The sequence below is a fragment of the Callorhinus ursinus genome, unplaced genomic scaffold, assembly GCF_003265705.2.
Source record: "Callorhinus ursinus isolate GAN/ISIS: 27379988/994484 unplaced genomic scaffold, GSC_fseal_2.0 scaffold43, whole genome shotgun sequence".
Lineage (NCBI taxonomy): Eukaryota > Metazoa > Chordata > Mammalia > Carnivora > Otariidae > Callorhinus > Callorhinus ursinus.
Window position 1 is genome coordinate 3,171,152 of NW_027397105.1, and position 19,610 is coordinate 3,190,761.

Sequence of the window (19,610 nt, forward strand, 5' to 3'; positions counted from 1 at the left end):
ATGGCTGAGTGCCAACTGTCATGACAGTCTCTCATGTTCTTTCCCCAGGAGCTGAAGGGGGGACGTTCCAGGCAGGCCTGGATTTAGCAAATAGAAATGTGGGCTTCCCCGGGGGAAATTTGTATTTCAGATAAATAAATACTTCTTCAAGTATAAGTATGCTCAGTCCAGTATGTGGATCTTTACTTTTTTTTTTTTTAAGATTTTTATTTATTTATTCATGAGAGACAGAGAGAGAGAGAGAGAGAGAGGCAGAGGGAGAAGCAGGCTCCCGAGGAGCAGGGAGCCCGATGCGGGACTCGATCCCAGGACTCCAGGATCATGACCTGAGCCGAAGGCAGACGCTTAACCATCTGAGCCACCCAGGCGCCCTGGATCTTTACTTATACTAAAAAATTATCCGTTCTTTATCTAAAACTCAAATTTCACTGGGCGTTCTATATTGTTCATTCTGCAACTCCAGTCTCAGAGGGCTCCCCAAATTTCTCTCCATCAGCACTTCAAAGGGCCATTCAGTAGCTTGGCTCCTGATTCTGCCTAGGGCTTTTGGGGGTTCCTGAAAAGGAGACTCAAATACTCCTCCTCCACGCCCTGGGTGTCCCTGAGGAAGGGGACTGATCCAGGCTGGGCTGTCTTTAGACTAATGTGATGTGACCCTGAGGTAACGTTTAGTTCCCAAGGCCCCCAAATCTCTTCCACTGACCCCTGCCATGAAGCTTGGCTTTGAAGATTACTTTGAATGTACAGATATTTATGACCTCGGAACGTAGCAGGTCTTGGGAGGGGCCTAGGAAACTATAGTCTATATTAATTTTTTAATTGGATGGATCAATGAGTAGATAGAATGTAAGGATAGTGCCTGTTAATGGTGGGACCTGAGTATTGCATGTATGGGTTCTCCGTAAAATTCTTTGAAATTTGCTGTACGGTTGGAAATTATCATAATAAATGCTGGAAAAACTAATTTCTTGAATAAGTAATACGTTCAGATGATTTTAAAAATGTTGGGGGGGGGACGCCTGGGTGGCTCAGTCGGTTAAATGTCTGCCTTTGGCTCAGGTCACGATCCTAGGGTCCCGGAATGAGTCCCACGTCGGGCTCCTTGCTGAGTGTGGAGCCTGCTTCTCCCTCTGCCTGCAGCTCCCCCTGCTTGTGCTCTCTCTCTCTCTCTGACAAATAAATAAAATCTTTTTAAAAAATAAAATAAAATAAAAACCTGCTACGTTCCGAGGCAGGGCCTCGGAATCTGTGTCTTTAATCAGTTCCCCAGGTGATTCTGGTATTGGAGACCTTCCGTCCTGGACCAGCCACTCATCTCATGACTGAGCCTGTGTGGCTCAGTCGGTTAAAGTGTCTCTGACTCTTGGTTTCAGCTCAGGTCATAGTCTCATGGGTCATGGGATCAAGCCCTGAGTCAGGCTCTGTGCTCAGCGGGCAGTCTGCTTGAAGGTGCTCCCTGTCTGTCCCTCCCCCCTAAAAAAAATGAATAAATAAATCTTTAAAAAAATGAAAAAGTGTAGGGGCACCTGGGCGGTTCAGTTGGTTAAGTGTCCAACTCTTGATTTCGGCTCAGGTCATGAGCTCAGGGTTGTGAGATCAAGCCCCACCTCGGGCTCTGGGCTGTGTGTGGAGCCTGCTTAAGATTTTCTCTCTCTCTCCCTCTGGCCTCCCCCAACTTGCACGTGCTCTCTCTCTCTCTCTCAAAAATGGGGGGAGGCTCCTTGGTTGAATGTCCCACTCTTGGTTTCAGCTCAGGTCATGATCTCATGGGTCGTGAGATGGAGCCCTGACTTAGGCTCCATGCTCAGTGGGGAGTCTGCTTGAAGTCTCTCTCCTTCTGCCCATCCCCCACCCCCGCTTGCTCTCTCATGCTCTCTCTCTGTGTCTAGAATAAATAAATACATCTTTAAAAAATTAAAAAAAAAAAAAAGGGTGCCTGGGTGGCTCAGTTGGTTAAGCGACTGCCTTCGGCTCAGGTCATGATCCTGGAGTCCCGGAATCGAGTCCCGCATCGGGCTCCCTGCTTGGCGGGGAGTCTGCTTCTCCCTCTGACCCTCTTCCCTCTCGTGCTTTCTATCTCTCATTCTCTCTCTCTCTGAAATAAATAAATAAAATTAAAAAAAAATAAAAAAAATAAAAAATTAAAAAAAAAGAAAAAGTGTTAAAAGTCCTGCAGTAGAGATTACCTACCCTCCTTTTTCCTTTCCTGTCTGCCCATTTTCTGTGTATCCCAAAAGGTAACCACTAACTCATACCCAGTAGGCTGGCTGTTATAAAAAAACAAAACAAAACAAAAAACCCAGAAAATAACCAGTGTTGGTGAGAATGTGGAGAGATTCAAACCTTTCTGCACTGCTGGCTGGAACGTAAAGTGGTGCAGCCACTATGGAAAACATTATGATGGTTTCTGAAAAAATTAAATGTAGACTTACCATAGGATCCAGCAATCCCACTTGTGGGTCTATACTCAAAGCAATCAAAAGCAGGGACTCAAACAGATATTTGCACACCCGTGTTCATAGTTCACAAGAGCCGGAAGGTGAAAGCAACCCGTGTCCACCAGCAGGTGAGTGGATAAACCCAACGTGGTATGTGCATGTAACGCAATATTACTCAGCCTTCAACAAGAAGGACATTCTGACACACACTCCCACGTGGATCAATCTTGAGGACACAACGCTGAGCGAAGCCAGTCACCAAAGGACAATTACTGTAGGATTCCGTTTATCTGAATTTCCTAGGATCGTCGGATGCCCAGAGACCAAGTAGAATGGTGGTGGCCAGGGACTAGAGGAGGGGGAATGGAGTGTCATTTCTTAGTGCGTCCAGAGCTTCAGTTTGGGAAGAAGAAAAATGTTCTGGAGACGGACAGTGGTGGCGGCTGCAGGACAGTGTGAACGTGCTGAATGCCCCTCAGAAATGGTTAAGATGGTACATTTTATGTCGTATTGCTTTTACTGCAATTCTTTTTTTTTTTAAAGATTTTATTTATTTATTTGACAAAGAGAGAGAGAGAGCACACAAGTAGGCAGACAGGCAGAGGGAGAAGCAGGCTCTCTGTCAAGCAGGGAGCCCGATGTAGGGCTCGATCCCAGAACCCTGGGATCATGACCGGAGCCGAAGGCAGACGCTTAACGACTGAGCCACCCAGGCGCCCTGTTTTACCACAGTTCTTAGAAGAAGAGATAAGCCCTGTCATTAGTGGTTATTCTTGTGCATTTTCTTTATCTTTATATCTACACAAGCAAGTACAGAAATTGCTTTGTATCCCTTCCCCACTTTTTTTTTTTTTTGCCAAAAGATAGGGCAGGGTGCACACACTTCTGCATGGTGCCTGTCTTACTTGAATCTACATCTTACTTGAATCTACATGTCCACAATCATACATGCACAGTGTGTTTTTGGAATCCAAGTGTTTAGCAATTTCCCTGAGGAATGACTGGGACCCTCTGGCCTGGGAGATGGCTGGGGTCCTGGGCAGCTTGGAGATGTGCTCCTTCGTGCAGGCTGGGTGGAGGAGGACCGGAAGCAGAGGTGGCTCTTTTCGACAGAGGTGATCCTCTGTCCCCATCATCCCTCTGTAGCATCCCCAGGGAAGTGGGAATCCCGCAGGTCCTGGTTCTCTTGCTCCCCTGGAGAGACCCCGGGTGTCCAGCAGCAGGGACGCCCCATGCTCTCTGCTACCACCTTCTCTCCACCCATTGTGGGCGGGGTGAGGGGCGTGAAGCAGGGGCCACCCTAGGAGGATGGGGTCACTCCTGCCATTCAGCACCTTATGCCGGGGCCGACACTTTACCAAGAAAAGTAAAAGTGAGTCACCCAAAAATATTGAAGGCCAAAAGGGATGGAGGAAACTTGGAGCCAGAAACTGCAGGCTGCGCCCCGAGGCCGCGGAGGGTGGAGCAGGTGGGGGAGGGGAAGGAAGAAGGTGATTAAGGTGAAGACCAACCTGTGCTAGGGCAGAGGCTCTTGGTCTTTCTAGCACTGCCATCGGAGGAAAGACACCTGACAATGGTCGTCCTCCGCTGCACATGCTCAGTGGGCACACCTGGATCACTGACCAGGGCCTGATCAGAGACACCGAGGGCTGCGTTTGGTGAGGAGACAGGAGGTCTTTGTGCTGAATGTCCATAGTCTGGCAGTGGAGGCTCGCTCCGTCCAGGCTCTGGGTGAGGCTGGGGCAGGGTGGAGGATGAGGTGCCAGCACGCTGGGCCCCTGTGCATGCTCATGGTGGTTGCAACTGAATGATGCCCGTGGGCCAGGAGGTGGGAATCTCTTTGCCTTGCTTGAGGGTGTGTGTGTGTGTGTGTGTGTGTGTGTGTGTGTGTGTACAGGATCTTTGACCCTCCTCTGCTCTGCCTCCACCCATCAGCATCTTTTTTTTTTTTATAAAGAGCACAATATTTTCTTTCTTTTTTTTTTAAGATTTCATTTATTCACTTGAGACACAGAGATACAGAGAGGGAGAGAGAGCATGAGCAGGGAGAGAGGCAGAAGGAGAGGGAGAAGCAGGCTCCCCGCTGAGCCAGGAGCCTGATGTGGGGCTCGATCCCAGGACCCTGGGATCATGACCTGAGCCGAAGGCAGACGCTTAACCATCTGAGCCACCCAGGCGCCCCTCCACCCATCAGCATCTTGATTGGCCTGGGGAATGTGGACAGATGGGAAAGCCTAGCCAAGGAGGGCAGAGAACCCCAAAAGTATGGAGCAGAGGAGCCTCTGGTCCCCAGGGAAGCCCACGCAGAGACCAAGGCTTTAGTGATCCCTGAAGATGGCCTGCTCCCCTCCCCCACACCAGCGAACAGAGTTCAGCCCCATGGGGCTCCTTGGTGAGGCCACACCCCCCGCCTTGCAGCCAGGGGAGGACCCAGAATGGGGTGCAGCCCTGATGGCCTCCTCACCCCCGTGCAGTTTTTGGGCCCTGGCCCTGCTTCGTGCCAGCCAGCTCTGGGACCTGCTTTGGGGTTTCAGTTTGTTCATGCTCCTGTACGTTTCCTGTGCTCACTCCCTCCCCCCAAGGCTGCCCAGGCCTCTGAAATCTCCGTCTTCCCTGTTCCCTTGGTCCCACCCCCTTGGGCTCTCCCCATTTATTACATAGCCTCGGGGTGCTGGTAGCACAGGCAAAACCTCAGGCCTTTGAACAGAAAACAAAGATGCCCGTTGTCCGGTTGAAGGCAGCCCTGCCAGGTCACCAGGCTTGGTAGGCGGAATAAGGGCTGCTTTGCATTCCCAGCTCCCAGCTCGGCCCTCAGCCCCCTTAGCCCAACTGCACCATGGTATGCAGCAGGCACCGAGTGTTTTCACAGGTCTCTTCCCATCCCTCCCTCTGAGGACTTCCGTGGCTCCTCACTGCCCTCCGTGCAAAGCGCGCACTCAGCCAGCCCACAAGGCCCTCATTGCCCTCCCCTTGGCTGTCTCACACCATGCAGTGTGGCCACAAAGTGGCTTTCAGTTCAGATCCCTTGAAGGCTTTGGGGGCTCTGTGATCTTTTTCATGCTTTTTTCCCCTTTACCATATGAACGTCTTTCTACTTCATCACCTGCTGCTCTCACCTGCATCTCTCTCTTTTAAGACCCTAAAGGAGGGGGTGCTAGCTCATCTCTGTAGCCCAGGGGCCTGGTATCCTTCGAGCCCAATAAATCAACGTTTGTTAAATAGAATGAATCTACCTTCACAAGCCTAGCTCAGGGGGGTGGGGCTGGGGGATGGGGCCGTGTGCCAGGCAAGTTCGGGAAACATGGTCATTCCAGTTTTTGCTCGACACTCCTTTGGAATCCACATGAAAGTTCCCTCCTCAAAGTCATAATGGGCTGAGAACCTCCCATCTGGCTGGAGACAGGTGAATGGGCCTGCCGCCAGGGGTCAGAGCCTTACTTCAGCCACTGTTCGCCAATGTTGTCTTTGAAAAAGCATGGTCTCAAGCAGGTTCTGCAGGAGGTGAGTCTGGGAAAGGGAAGGAAGATGGTCTGGGGAGGGGGAGGAAGGCCTCACTACCTAGCTGTCTGTCTTCAGTTATATTTTGCCATATCAAAGTGCCCCATATACCACCGTTTACATGATTTGTCTTGAAAAAAGAAATAGAATCACATTTTCAACTTAAATATTGACTCTTGCCTCCTAAGCACCCATACCTGTGAAATCACACTTCTGATACCCTAATTATCCTTTTTTTTTGGAAATTTTTTTTTTTTTTAGGGCGTCTGGGTGGCTCAGTTGGTTAAGCGACTGCCTTCGGCTCAGGTCATGATCCTGGAGTCCCAGGATCGAGTCCCGCATTGGGCTCCCTGCTCGGCGGGGAGTCTGCTTCTCCCTCTGACCCAACCCCCTCTCATGCTCTCTCTCTCTCTCATTCTCTCTCTCAAATACATAAATAAAATCTTTAAAAAAAAGTTGTTTTTTTTAAAAGTAATTTCTACACCCAGCATGGGGCTTAAACTCATGACCCGGACATCAAGAGTTGCACGCTCCACCGACTGAGCCAGCCAGGCGCCCCTAATCATAGTTTTAAGAAACAGCACAGTTAATACCTACTGTTGAGTGGGAAAAAACAAAAAACAAAAAACAAAAAACGCCACAAGGTTCTCCTTGCATACCGCCTGAAGTCGTGCACACAGACCTAGACGCCCTGAGCTGGGACACGGGAATGAGGGATGGTGGCCTGGGATCTCAGAACAGGAAAGAGGCCACCTCAGGCTGAGCCCAAGGCTGGGTTTAAATGCTTGAGAGCCCTTTGGCCCGGAAGTCACAGAAGCCACTGAATAGGATAAAACTAAAAGAATCCTGAAAGAAGGACACACCTAGCTGGGACGTGAGGATGAAACTGGCAAGGACAGGGGCGCGGGATGCTGGGTGCGGGCGGAGGAGGAGAAGCAGGGGTGCGGCAGCGGGCGAGGCGAGCAGGAAAGCTGGGAGGCATGCCCAAGCCCGCTGCGCCTGCGCGGGGCTGTGCACCTGCCGCTCACCAGGTCTGCGAACGCTCCCGCCCCCTTGCCTCTCGCGGGCGTGAAACTCACACGGTCGCCTTGCGGGTCCCCGACCCCAGGTGCGCAGGCGCTCTGGGACAGGTGCGGGAAGGGCGCCTAAAGAAGCGGCCGGGAGGTCTGATCTCAGGGCCCTAAGTGGAAGAGAAACCTCTCCCCACTTCCTGCGGGTGTGCGCAAGAGAAAGAGAACTCGAAAGGACGCTTTGATGGAGGATTTACTGAGCCTTCGCTCCTTATCCCAGAACTGAAAAGCCTCCCTGACAGTTGAGAGTCCTCAGGGCTTGAGAAGGCTAAGGCCAGACTCAGGGACAGAGTCGAGAGTGAAAAAAATTTATGTTTTTTCTGATTATAAAAAAACAACAAAAAAACTACCATTGGGGGGAAAAATGTAAAAAATCCATAAAAGCACACACGAAGGAGAAAAACATAAGCTCTACACCACCTCTCCAGGTAGCTCTCCATAAATATTTTGGTGTTTGTTCTTCCAGCCTATTTGTATATAATATCTTTACCATATATGGTGATGTTAAAATAATTATGTATTAGATGATTCTCATAAGATAATAAGTGGGATCGTATGGTATACTTTTAGGACCTGATTTTTTTCAGTTGTTATCTTGTGGTCCCCAATAAACAGTCTTTTGTGCCCTCATTTTTTTTTTTTAAGAGCGGGAGGGAGGGGAGTAGATGGGCAGAGGGAGAGGGAGAATCTTAAGCAAACTCCACACCCAGGGTGGAGCATGAGGTGGGGCTTGAACTCACCACCCTGAGATCAAGACCTGAGACAAAATCAAGAGTTGGGTGCTTAACTGACTGGGCCACCCAGGGGCCCCTATGCCCTCATTTTTAATAGATGTAGTCATTTATTTAATCTACTATCTAATAGGTATCTAATCTATATCTAACTTGTTTTCAATTTCCCCCATTATAAAAAATTTCTGCAGGAAGTGTGATTTTTCTTTTAAAGATTTATTTATTTGAGAGAGAGTGTGTAAGATCATGACCTGAGCTGAAACCAGGAGTGGTCGCTCAACAGACTGAGCCACCCGGGTGCCCCAGGAAGTGTTCTGATTGCAAAATCTTGGTGTTGCTTCCTTAAAATGATTATTTGAAATGGAATTGATGAGTCAAAGTATAATATAATTTTAAATACTTGTGATAAATATTGTCAAATTTCCTTTCATAAATGTTGTACCAGTTTAGACTCCCTCCAGCAGCATATAGAATTGCCTTGTCACCCTCTCTCACCTTGTCTTGCCTACTATAACTTTATCTTTCCCCAAAAAAGAAAAATCTTGAAATCTTCCACCTCTCTGTGATCACTGTCAATATCCTACCTCAAGACACTATCAGTAACTTGTTTGGAACACTGCAATATAGCCTCTTCATTTTCCTTCCTGCCTCCCCTCCCTCACCTAACCCCCCCCCCCCTGGTTGTTTTTTCCACAAAAGTCCGAATTATCCTTTTTTTTTTTTTTTTTTAAGTAGGCTTCATGCCAAGCATGGAGCCCTGAACCCACGACCCTGGGATCAAGACCTGAGCCAAGATCAAGAGTCGGGTGCTCAACTGACTAAACCACCCCAGTGCCCCTGAATTATCCTTTAAAAAACGTGTACTAGTTGACTTTAGCTTCTGGTCAAGACAGGCTGACTTGTATCAGACCAGAATTCCTTTAGAGAACAATGCAAAAATTAGATCACATGCATAAGCCCCCACACCCACCCACATTCACACACACAATTGTTTTAAGGCTTCAGAGAGTAACCAATGTGGGCGGAACTTAAGTAACGAGGATTCTGTAGAGAAAGAAAACACTTTGAGGTGAGAGGCATCTTCTTTACTGCTTTTTTTTTTTTTTTAAAGATTTTTATTTATTTATTTGACAGAGAGAGATACAGCAAGAGAGGGAACATAAGCAGAGGAGTGGGAGCAGGAGAAGCAGGCTTCCCCGCGGAGCAGGGAGCCTGATGCGGGGCTCAGTCCCAGAATGCTGGGATCATGACCTGAACCGAAGGCAGACACTCAACAACTGAGCCACCCAGGCGCCCCTTTACTGCTTTTCTTAGAGAAATTCCGTAAGGAATTTGCTGATTTGCTTGGGAGGCAGAGTGGCTGAGCAGAAAATGGCGGCCTAAACTCTTGACATTATCACAGTGCTCAAAAATTGGAGTTCAAGATCTGCCAAGAAAGAAGAATTTGGTTGACACCCTGGGGTTTCAGCTGAGACACCTGCAGGGCTATAAGCCGGGAGTAAGGACAATTCAGACATTGACTGGTCCATACAAAGCCTGCAAGTCTCAATCCTGATCGGATCAAATGATTTGACCCTACTCTAACTGCCTGAAAAAATGCCAACCAGAAATTTACATATCTTTTGGAAAAATACATCATTCAGAGCCTTTGCAATTTTTCATTCTACCCAGCATCCAGCATTTAACAAAAACTAACAGATAAACTAGAAGACAAGACTATATAAACAAAAACCATGAGAAAAAAAAAAGATGATAGAAGCAGAGCCAAAGGAGAAAAAAATATTAGTATTATTGTACATGGACTCTGATGTATTCAAGAAAGTAGAAGGTTAACTAGAAATAGTTAAAAAAAATTTTAAGGTTTTTGTTTCCCATGTTTTCCTTACTTAATTAATTTATTTTGAGAGGGAGGGAGGCAGAGGGAAAGGGACAGAGAGATTCCCAAGCAGTCTCCATGCTCAGTGCAGTGCCCAATGTGAGGCTCAATCTCATGACCCTGAGACCATGACCTGAGCCGAAATCAAAAGTCAGACACTCGACCGACTGAACCACCCAGGTGCCCCCAATTTTTTTTTAGTATAGTTGACACACAATGCTATATTAATTTCAGGTGTATAACATAATGACTCAATTTCTCTAAGTGTTATGCTATGCACCAGTGTAGCTACCACCTGTTACCATACAATACTATTGCAATGTCATTGACTATATATTCCCTATGTTATGTTTTTTATTCTCTGGACTTATTCACTCCATAACTGGAAGGCTGGCCTCCCACCCCCTTCACCCGTTTTGCCCAGCCCCTTACCCCTAGAAACAATTTTTAAAGAGAACCAAATGGAAATTCTAAAACTGGAAAATACAATTACTGAAATTAAAAAAACAACAACAACAACAAAACTCTAGATGAGTTTAACAGCAGCTTAGATAAAACAGAAGAGAGGATTTGTAAACTGAAAGACAGGTCTGTAGAAAATAGACAATCTGAAGCATGGCGTGGGGGGGAAAGGATGGAAAGTAAGAAAAGAGCATCAGAGAATATGGAATGTGGTGTAAAGATCTAAATACATTTAATTGGAGTCAGTCAAGTAAAGGAGAGCGAGTGACCGGTTCAGAAGCAATAGTTGAAGAGTTAGTGATTACAAATTCTATGATATTCATGAAAGGCATTAAATCACAAGTTCAACAGATGACATATCTCAAGCAAAACAGATACAAAAAATCCCCACATAGGCACATTGTAGTAAAACTTCTGAAAACCAAAGACAAAGAGAATTTTTAAAAATTGGCTGAGAGAAAAAGACACATTACTTTTAGGGGAGCATTAACAATATCGACAGCTCATTTGCAAGGTAAGTGGCGGGATCCAGGAGACGGTGGAAGTCAAGGCTACCTGTTGCAATCTTTTTTTTTTTAATTAATTAATTTATTTATTTGAGACAGAGAGAATGAGAGAGAGAGAGCACATGAGAGGGGGGAGGGTCAGAGGGAGAAGCAGACTCTTCGCTGAGCAGGAGGCCCGATCTGAGACTCGACCCCAGGACTCCAGAATCACGACCTGAGCTGAAGGCAGTCGCCTAACCAACTGAGCCACCCAGGCGCCCTACAATCTTTAAATAACCGAAGGAAAACACATGCCAAACTAGAATTTTATAGAGAGAAAAATATTCAAAAATGAAGGTGGAACAAAGAGTTTTACAAATGAAAACAGAATTCACTGCCAAGAGAACTGCAATAAAAAATACTAAAGGACACTCCTTAGGCAGAATGAAAATTATCCTAATGGGAGCAGAGAATGAAGGAATGAATGAATGACAAGAGACAAACGTGTAGGAAAAATACATGAATATTGACTGTATGGAAAAAAATATCTTAGAAGTTTAGGGCGCCTGGGTGGCTCAGTTGGTTAAGCGACTGCCTTCGGCTCAGGTCGTGATCCTGGAGTCCCGGGATCGAGTCCCGCATTGGGCTCCCTGCTCAGCAGGGAGCCTGCTTCTCCCTCTGACCCTACCCCCTCTCATGCTCTCTCTCTCTCTTTCTCTCAAACAAATAAAATAAAAAAAATTAAAAAATAAAAAAATATCTTAGAAGTTTAAAAATATGTGAAACATTAAAATGCTTGGTAATAATAACCATAAGGCAGGTGGGGGATAGATGGAGTTAAATTGTAAGATTCTGGAGTTACCTGGGGAGTGGGAAAAGTACCTGTATGGTGGATTAATAATTCAAAGATGCACATGATTTCTTGATAACCATTAAAAGAAAAGTAAAAGAATGTATAATTATGAAACTAATGGGGAAAAGAGAATAACTTTAAAAATCAAATTTAAAAGGATGTAAGAAAAGCCTGGGGTGCCTGGCTGGCTCAGTTGGAAGAGCGTGCAACTCTTGATCTAGGGTTCGTGAGTTCGAGCCCCACGTTGGGTGTAGAGGTTACTTAAATAACCAAATAAACTTAAAAAAAAAAGATGTAAGAAGGGTTTAAAATAGGGACATTTCTTAAAAATGCCCCTATTTGTATTTCTTCTGCTATGACCTCATCTATACCTTTTACCCAGTTTTCTAGCTGGATGCTTTCCTTTTCTGATTGCTTTTAGATGGATATAAACATAGGGAAATAGAAATATGTGCGTGTGAATGTTGTAAATACTTTCTGGTAGGGATCAGTTTTAAATCTTGATGCCTTGGCTCTTTTTCGCCGCCATCCTGCTCTGCGTGGCTGGCTGCTGCTCACCATGTCTTCTCACAAGACTTTCAGAATCAAGCGATTCCTGGCCAAGAAACAAAAGTAGAATCGTCCCATTCCCCAGTGGATTCGGATGAAAACTGGTAATAAGATCAGGTACAACTCCAAGAGGAGGCACTGGAGAAGAACCAAGCTGGGTCTATAAGGCGTCACACGTCATGAGATGACACACTTAATTGGCACACATATTTAATTAATCTGCATGAAGATCATGTGTTCTATCATTCTGTAAACATCCTTCCTACCTGGCCATAGACTTGTCTTATCATGGAAATGATTTTTCTCTGACTATGCCTCTGCACCAGTAGGTTGGTTCAGTAATAAATGTGAGACCTTTCGGCTCTAAAAAAAAAAAAAACAACAATCAATCAATCAATCAATCAATCTTGATGCCTTGGTTGGAACACGAAGCACCTGCTTTGACCACTTGTTCTGATGTTAGTGAGAAGAGGAATGGTCCGTTGAAGTCTTATGCTTTGCACCCAGTAGGAGCTCAAGAAATGTCTATTGAACTGAACTGAATTGAGAAGGTCAAGGGGTTGATCAAACATGGGGTACTGCATTATTATCATGTATAGAGTGAGGAGTTACCTGAACCAGTGACAGGAATAGTGACTAGTGACTAGTGACTAGTGACTAGTGAATAAACCAGGCTGGCTAGAACTCAGAGAATCCCAGAGAGACAGCTCAGCCAGCTGCCCCGGGGGGAACTGCAGCTCTCCGGAGGGGATGCCTGGGGCAGAAACGTATGATGCATATCTAAGTAAAACCAGCAGGTGGCGCTCTAAAGACGGGCCGTTGTCATCCAGACTTGCAGGGGGCGGAGATCTGGCTTGAGCACCTGGGAAGTGGAAAGTGAGTCATGGGGAGTCTTGAGCCCTAACTTTTTGGCTCTGTGCTTCCTCCAGAGGTGAAACCCCCAAGATCAAAAGCCCCGTGGGTGCCTATATAGCACCATCTATTCAATTCAGTTTGGACCACTGTGGGTCCAAAACTTTGATGAGCAAACCAATCACCTGGTTCTTTTGTGAAAATACAAGTTCTGGTTCAGTAGGCCTTGGGTGGGGTCTGAGGTTCTGCATTTCTAACCAGCTCCCTGGTGATGACTCACACTCAGTAGTTTTCACATCTAGAACACACTGCCTGTAAGGTCCCATTGGGAGCGGGGAGAGGCCTCTGCCTTCAGAGTTCACGGCTTCCTGGAGTAAACTCTCGCTGAAATGTCTGCAGTACAAGTGAAGAGTGTGAGTCCACTTACTTGGTGACCTCGGGCAAGCTGTGCGGCCTCTTGGGGTCTCCATTTCCTGATCTGTAAAACGGAAAGAGGAGTGCCCGGCTGGCTCGGCAGGAAGAGCATGCAACTCTTGATCTCGGGGTTGTGAGTTCAAGCTCCACATTGTGTGTAGAGATTACTTAAAAATAACAACTTAAAAAAAATGAGAAGAGTTACAGCCTCTACCTTAGAGAGTGGTTTGAAGGTTAAAGCAGTTTATCCTATGTCAAACATTTAATACAGCACCTGACACATAGTAAGCCTCAACAAGGCTTGGTGTACGCCAGAAGAAGCAGCTAGGTGGGCAACTGGGGGAATGGTCAATTGGAGGGAGCAATCTTTTTTTTTTTTTTTTAAGATTTTACTTATTTGACAGAGAGAGATAGAGCAGGAACACAAGCAGGGGGAGTGGGAGAGGGAGAAGCAGGCTTCCCGCTGAGCAGGGAGCCCGATGCGGGGCTCGATCCCAGGACCCTGGGATTACGACGTGAGCCGAAGGCAGACGCTCAACGACTGAGCCACCCAGGCGCCCATGGAGGGAGCAATCTTGAAGAAGGTGCCATCATCCGAAAAGGAGGAGGTCAGGGAGGTAAGGGCAGGGAGCCAGGAGGAGGGCAGGTCTCCTGATCAGGTGGCAAGCGCAAGGATTGCTTTTGAGGGAGATTTGAGCTTGCTGCAGGCTAAGCAGGGATCCTTCTGGAAATGGAGAGGGTGGGTAGGAGCTTGACTCCCAGGCAGATCAAGCTTTGGCTTGTTGCCACATTTCACATCTTTGGGGGTCTTAGAGGGTTGTGAGCGAAGCTAAGAGGAGCCAAGTTTCAGCCCGGCCCTGCCCTCATGCAAGGCTTTGCCAAAGCCCGTACAACCTCCCCCCACTGCTATGGGGTCCTTAGCCCAGGCTCCCGAGTTCACCTGCGTGCTTTAAATAGGGTGGTGTTTTCACAGCATCTCGAAGGCCCATGGACATTTATGGACTAACCAGTGCCCTGCTGAACGTTCCGGGGGACACAGAGACAGAGCCACGCAGCTTCCACCCTCACTGGGTGACCCTGGGGAGATAACATCGCCACGGGAAAGGAATGGTCAGTGCAGGGTCTCAGTAGCAGTTCTTAGGAACAGTGCTTCTTGTAGATGCGGGGCCCTGCAGCCACCATTTGGCAGGGGAGGGGGAAGTCTCCAGACCACAGTGGTCTGACTGATAAAGATTGAGGAGTGGATCCAGTTTGCAGAGGCAGAGGGGAGGAGGGACTCATGGGACCCGTGTGAAGCCAGTTACACACATTATCTCATTTAAGCATCCACAGACTTGTGGGGCTGGTACTGGTATCACCTCCATTTCATCAAGGGGGAAAAGGAGACTCAGACCCCAAGCAGCTTGTTCCAGGTCTCCCAGCTATAAAAGGGGTGGGTGGTGGCCCTCTGCCTTCAGTTCATGTGCTATGCCAGGTTCTATGCAGCTCCTACCCTCAGTAAGTGATGGCTTTGCCCTTGCCCTTCCCCTCCAAATACAGGGACGGGGGCATATGCACATAGTGACAGTGGGGAGCCTTGAAGGCCTGGCTGAGGAGCGAGGACCCGAATTCTCTCTTCCCTTCCTCACCACTGAGGTGAGTGTTGCTCCACGGGTTGCCTCACTTCTAGATGATGGGCTCCAGCGTTTGTGGCTGAACCCACTTCCTGTCCTTGTACCTCTTTTGTCATGGGGTGATCCTCACACTTCCTGTTGACTTCTGCTTGGTTTCAGCTGGTTCAGCGCCAGCAACCGTGTCCGCTGCTGTTGGTCTGATCGGGGAGGCTCGGGACACAGGAGCAGGTACATTGGGATGGTGGGGGGTCTGACTGGAGAAGGTCTGGACCAGGTGAGGGCCAGCTGGAGGCGCCCCTGAGTGGGGGGCTCCCTGTGGTCTGAGGACCCTATCCATCCATGGATCTGGGGGCACTGTCAAAGGCTGAGGTCAGTTTTGTGAAGCTGGTTATGTCCCTGTGGGGGTGACACCACACATTTGCTTTGGTGGCTTCCCAAAACCACATTGTCTATCCCCATCTCCCTAAGATCCCATGACCTTGATTTGTCTTTCTGTTTCCTGGGCTGCCTGGATAGCATTTTCCAGGCTCGCAGAGAGGGTCTCTTGGGTTCAGACAGGTTTATCTCCACGTGATGCTTAACATCGCATCCCTTGATAAGCGATGAGCTTACCAGGTTAGGAGATTTCCAGGAGTCCTGGCTCCTTGTCTCACTCATGGTCAAGTCACTCCCCCCGAACCTGTTTTCTCATCTACAAAGTGGCACAGGGTCTCTGTTTTGTGGGATTTTTTTGTGATGCTTAAGCAGGACAGTGATTATGAAAGTGTTTTGTAAACTGTAAGATGGTATCCTTCAGAATTGAAGGTTACTTTTATTTCATTTTTTAAGTGGAACTTGACCTTTTTTTTTTCCTGGTATGATAGTTGATATAAACCCCCATAATACAGAGAAAGTGAAAGTTTTTGCATGATTCCATCCCCGAAGATTACCATGGACTCTTTGGCGTATAGATTTCTAGACTTCAAAAAAATTTAAAAAAAATGTATTGCAGTAAAATAGACATAAAATTTACCATTTTTAGATCCACAGTTCAGCGGCATCAAGTGCATTCACATTGTTGGACACCCATCATCACCATCCATCTCCAGAACTCTTACCGTCTTGCAAAACTGAAACTCTGTCCCCACTAAATACCACGTCCCCACTCTCCTTTTCCCCAGCTTCTGGAAACCACCATTCTACTTTCTGTTTCTGAGTTGATGACTCTAGACACCTCATATACGTGGAATCATACAGTATTTGTCCTTTCATGACTGGCTTATTTCACTCAGCATAATGGTCTCAAGGTTCATCCCTATTGTCACAATTGCCTTCCTTTTTAAGGCTGAATACGATTCTGTTGTATGACTAGACCACATTCTGTTAACCCATTTGCATGTTGGTAGATACCCTATGGGAAATATGCCCACACGTGGAATTGCTATGATTATATGGCAGTTCTATTTTTAATTTTTTTGAGGAATTGTCTTACTTCAAATATGGTGGCTGCGTCATTTAACAACCCTACCGGTAGTGCAAGAGTGTTCCAATTCCCCATCTTCTTGCCGACACTTGCTACCTTTTGTGTGTTTTTGATAGTAGCCACCCTAATAGGTGTGCAGTGGTATCTTATTGCAGTTTTGATTCACATTTCCCCAGTAATCAGTGGTGTGGAACATCATTCCATGTGCTTATTGGCCATTTGTATACTTTGTTTGAGAAATGTCTATTCAAGTCCTTCACGCATTTTTCAATCAAGTTGTTTGTTTTTGTTGTTGTTGTCGAGTTGTAGGAGTTCTTTATATAATCTGGAAATTAACTAGATTTTTAAGTAAATATTTCTTATGTCAAACTCTGTCCTTTAACCTTTTTTCACTTAATAATAACAATTGAGTATCCCCTCTGGTTAATTTATAAATATCTACCTTGTCTTCTTTTTTTTTTTAAAGATTTTATTTACTTATTTATTTGAGAGAGAGCGTGCACATGCATGCAAGAGCACAAGTGGGAGGCGGGGCACTGGGGGAGGGAGAAGCAGATTCCCCTCTGAGCAGGAAGCCTGATGCAGGGCTCTATCCCAGAACCCCGGGATCATGACCTGAGCAGAAGGCAGACGCTTCGTCAACTGAGCCACCTGGGTGTCCTTACTTTGTCTTTGTTAACAGCTACGTAGTATTCCAGTGTGTAGACATACTAGAATTTATAGAACCAGTCTCCTACTGATGGGTGTTTAGGCTGTTTCCAATTTATTTGGTATAATAACAAACAATGCTCCAGTAAACATCATTGAACACCCATCTTTGCATACTAGCCCTATTATTTCCTTAGTATAAATCCTTACAAGTTTACTGCTGGGTGAAAGTTATACATGTATTTAGTCTTAGTCCATTTGTCTTAATTCCTCCAATAAATGTCATACTTTTTATTTTAAATATCATATCCACTTTTATTAAAGCAACACAAGGCAACGCAATGAAAAATAGCAATTCCCCATCCTATCTTCCCACTTCCAGGTTTTCCTTACCAGACACAAACACTTTCAGTTATTTTAGTTGTTTCTAAAGTGACTGTATGGCTATTTTTTTTTTCCACTTTAGTCATTATCTATTGACTTACCATGAAAAGTAAGGATACATCACCCTATTTATATTAATGTTCCCCCAACTTCCTGATACGGTTGTATCACAAATTTTGGTTAAATCAGTGTTCATGTTTATGTAATAAAAATATGTTATGCTATAACTATGTAAGTATTGTTCACTGAGCTATCTACTTTACTATTATTTCCTTCCTTTCATCTAATTTTTTTCCCCACTGGAGTTGATGGTTGCCTCGGTTTTTCATTTTCTTAGTTTTCACATACATATCACTGTTTCCTCTCCAATAAGGCTTTTAAATTTCTCTCAATAGGATCAGACACATCAGATAATCTCTCAGTTTCCATCTTTTTTTCAACCGCATATTTTAATTTAACCCTCATTAAAAACAAAAAGGTTCTTGTCTTGCTCCTTTTTGTAGCACCATGTTCTTGTTTTATGGATGTAGTGATGTGTTTATTTCTTGGAAGATATTGAAGTTTTTCTTTTTCCAGTTTACTTCTGCTTCCTCCATTGTCCCTACTACTCCTGAATTTCTTTTGTGTGATTTTGTTCTGTCTTTTACATGGGAGGCTTTTTAAATGTTTGGTGGCTTCTTGTTGAATGTTCATTTTTTATGATCAAGGAACTGGAAGCTGATTGGAGGCTCTGTGTGTGTGTGAGTGTGGGGCAGGTGGAGGGTCTTGTTGGCTATTGGGCTTGTCTGTGAGATAATCCAGATCAGGCCAAGTGGTTGGGAGACCTCTCTAGAGCCAGTTGGGTTCTGTTGAGAAAAACTCTCTGATCTCCTGCCTGGAGGGCACAAGTCAGGCTGTAGGCATTCTGGTAGGCTGTCAGGGGAAGGAAGGTAGGATCTCATCATTCAATACGCAGCCTTTGAAGGATCTGCCCTCCCTCCATCCCCCTTCTCTTTGTAGTATGGTGACTTAGCCTTGCCCTCTGGTGTGGCCCAGTGTGCCCTAGTCTGGAGCTTTTCTGGTTTAGTTTCTCCAGAGTAAACATCCTCCTCCTGCTGGGGTGGTAGAGAGGTAGATAGCTTAGCTTGTCATCGCCTGGGCTGTGAAGTCAGCCTCTAAAATGCTTTGTAAACATACCATAGTTTCAACAGAACTTCCTGGTTTTTAGCCCCACCCTACCCCGCCTTCTGATGTAGCTGGCACCTCCAATTCCTGAGCGCATCTGCAGGCTTGCTTCTGGTTGGCATTGAGTCTCCAGCCTTCTCTGATCCACTCCATCAGCTACCACTCACCAATCTACCTCCCATTTTCCGAGATTCTGTTGACACCTCGTGTCATCATTGTCTTCTCTCCTGCACTCTGTCCTCATGGATTTCTCCCTTTTAGAATTTTTGTCCCGTCTTTTTTGTGGCATTTCAAGAGGAAGTGAAGAGACAAGTATTCAATCCATCGTGGTAACTGAGATGGTTATAACATTTGCACTCTGACCAGCATTGTACAAGAGCATTGACTTTCTCATACTTTTAACAGCACTGAGCATTATCATTTATTTTAATTTCCATGTTCAAAACTTAATAACAATACGGCTGAATATCTTCCTGCATATTTATTGGCCATTTTTTGTTTTTTCTGCAAACCACTTATTTATACCCATTGCTCATTTTTCTAGTGGGGCAGGAAAATTGTTACATTGTCGATATATGGCCAGCTCTGTAAAGAGGCATAGGGTTGATCTCTTATTTTCTTGTATATTCAGTCTCAGGCTTCAGAAAACAGTGGATCTTGATGACTATGTCTACATTTTTTAATGATATTTTTCCCTCCCTTGGATTAAGAAAATAATCTGTAGGGGCGCCTGGGTGGCTCAGTTGGTTAAGCGTCCGACTCTTGATCTCAGCTCAGGTCTTGATCTCAGGGTCATGAGTTCAAGCCCCGTGTCGGGCTCCATGCTGGGTGTGGAGCCTACTTAAAAAAAAAAAAAAAGAAAAAAGAAGAGAAAGTAATCTGTGTTCACCGTAGCATATTTGGAAAACACAAATAAACACAAAAAAGAAAATATAAATCACCTTTTCTATCAATTCCAGGAGTTTTTCTATAGTTATGTACGTATAAAAATTAGAGTCATTTTGAATTGTATTCATGCTTTTGACTTACTAATCATAATTTGTCCTTGTATTATTATACATTGTTTTATGACATCATTATTAGTGGTAACGTGGTAGTTATTAGTGGTAGC

At 45.7% G+C, this 19,610-nt stretch overlaps 1 protein-coding gene across 1 annotated transcript in view; it reads left to right on the forward strand.

Moving 5' to 3' along the window:
• Positions 1-14,994: 14,994 nt before the first annotated feature.
• Positions 14,995-19,610, forward strand: part of NDEL1 (nudE neurodevelopment protein 1 like 1) — a 46,319-nt gene continuing 41,703 nt past the window's right edge. The window contains exon 1 of the mRNA XM_025863950.2: positions 14,995-15,069. The gene's annotated coding sequence lies outside the window, so the exon portion shown is untranslated. The remainder of the gene's footprint in view (positions 15,070-19,610) is intronic.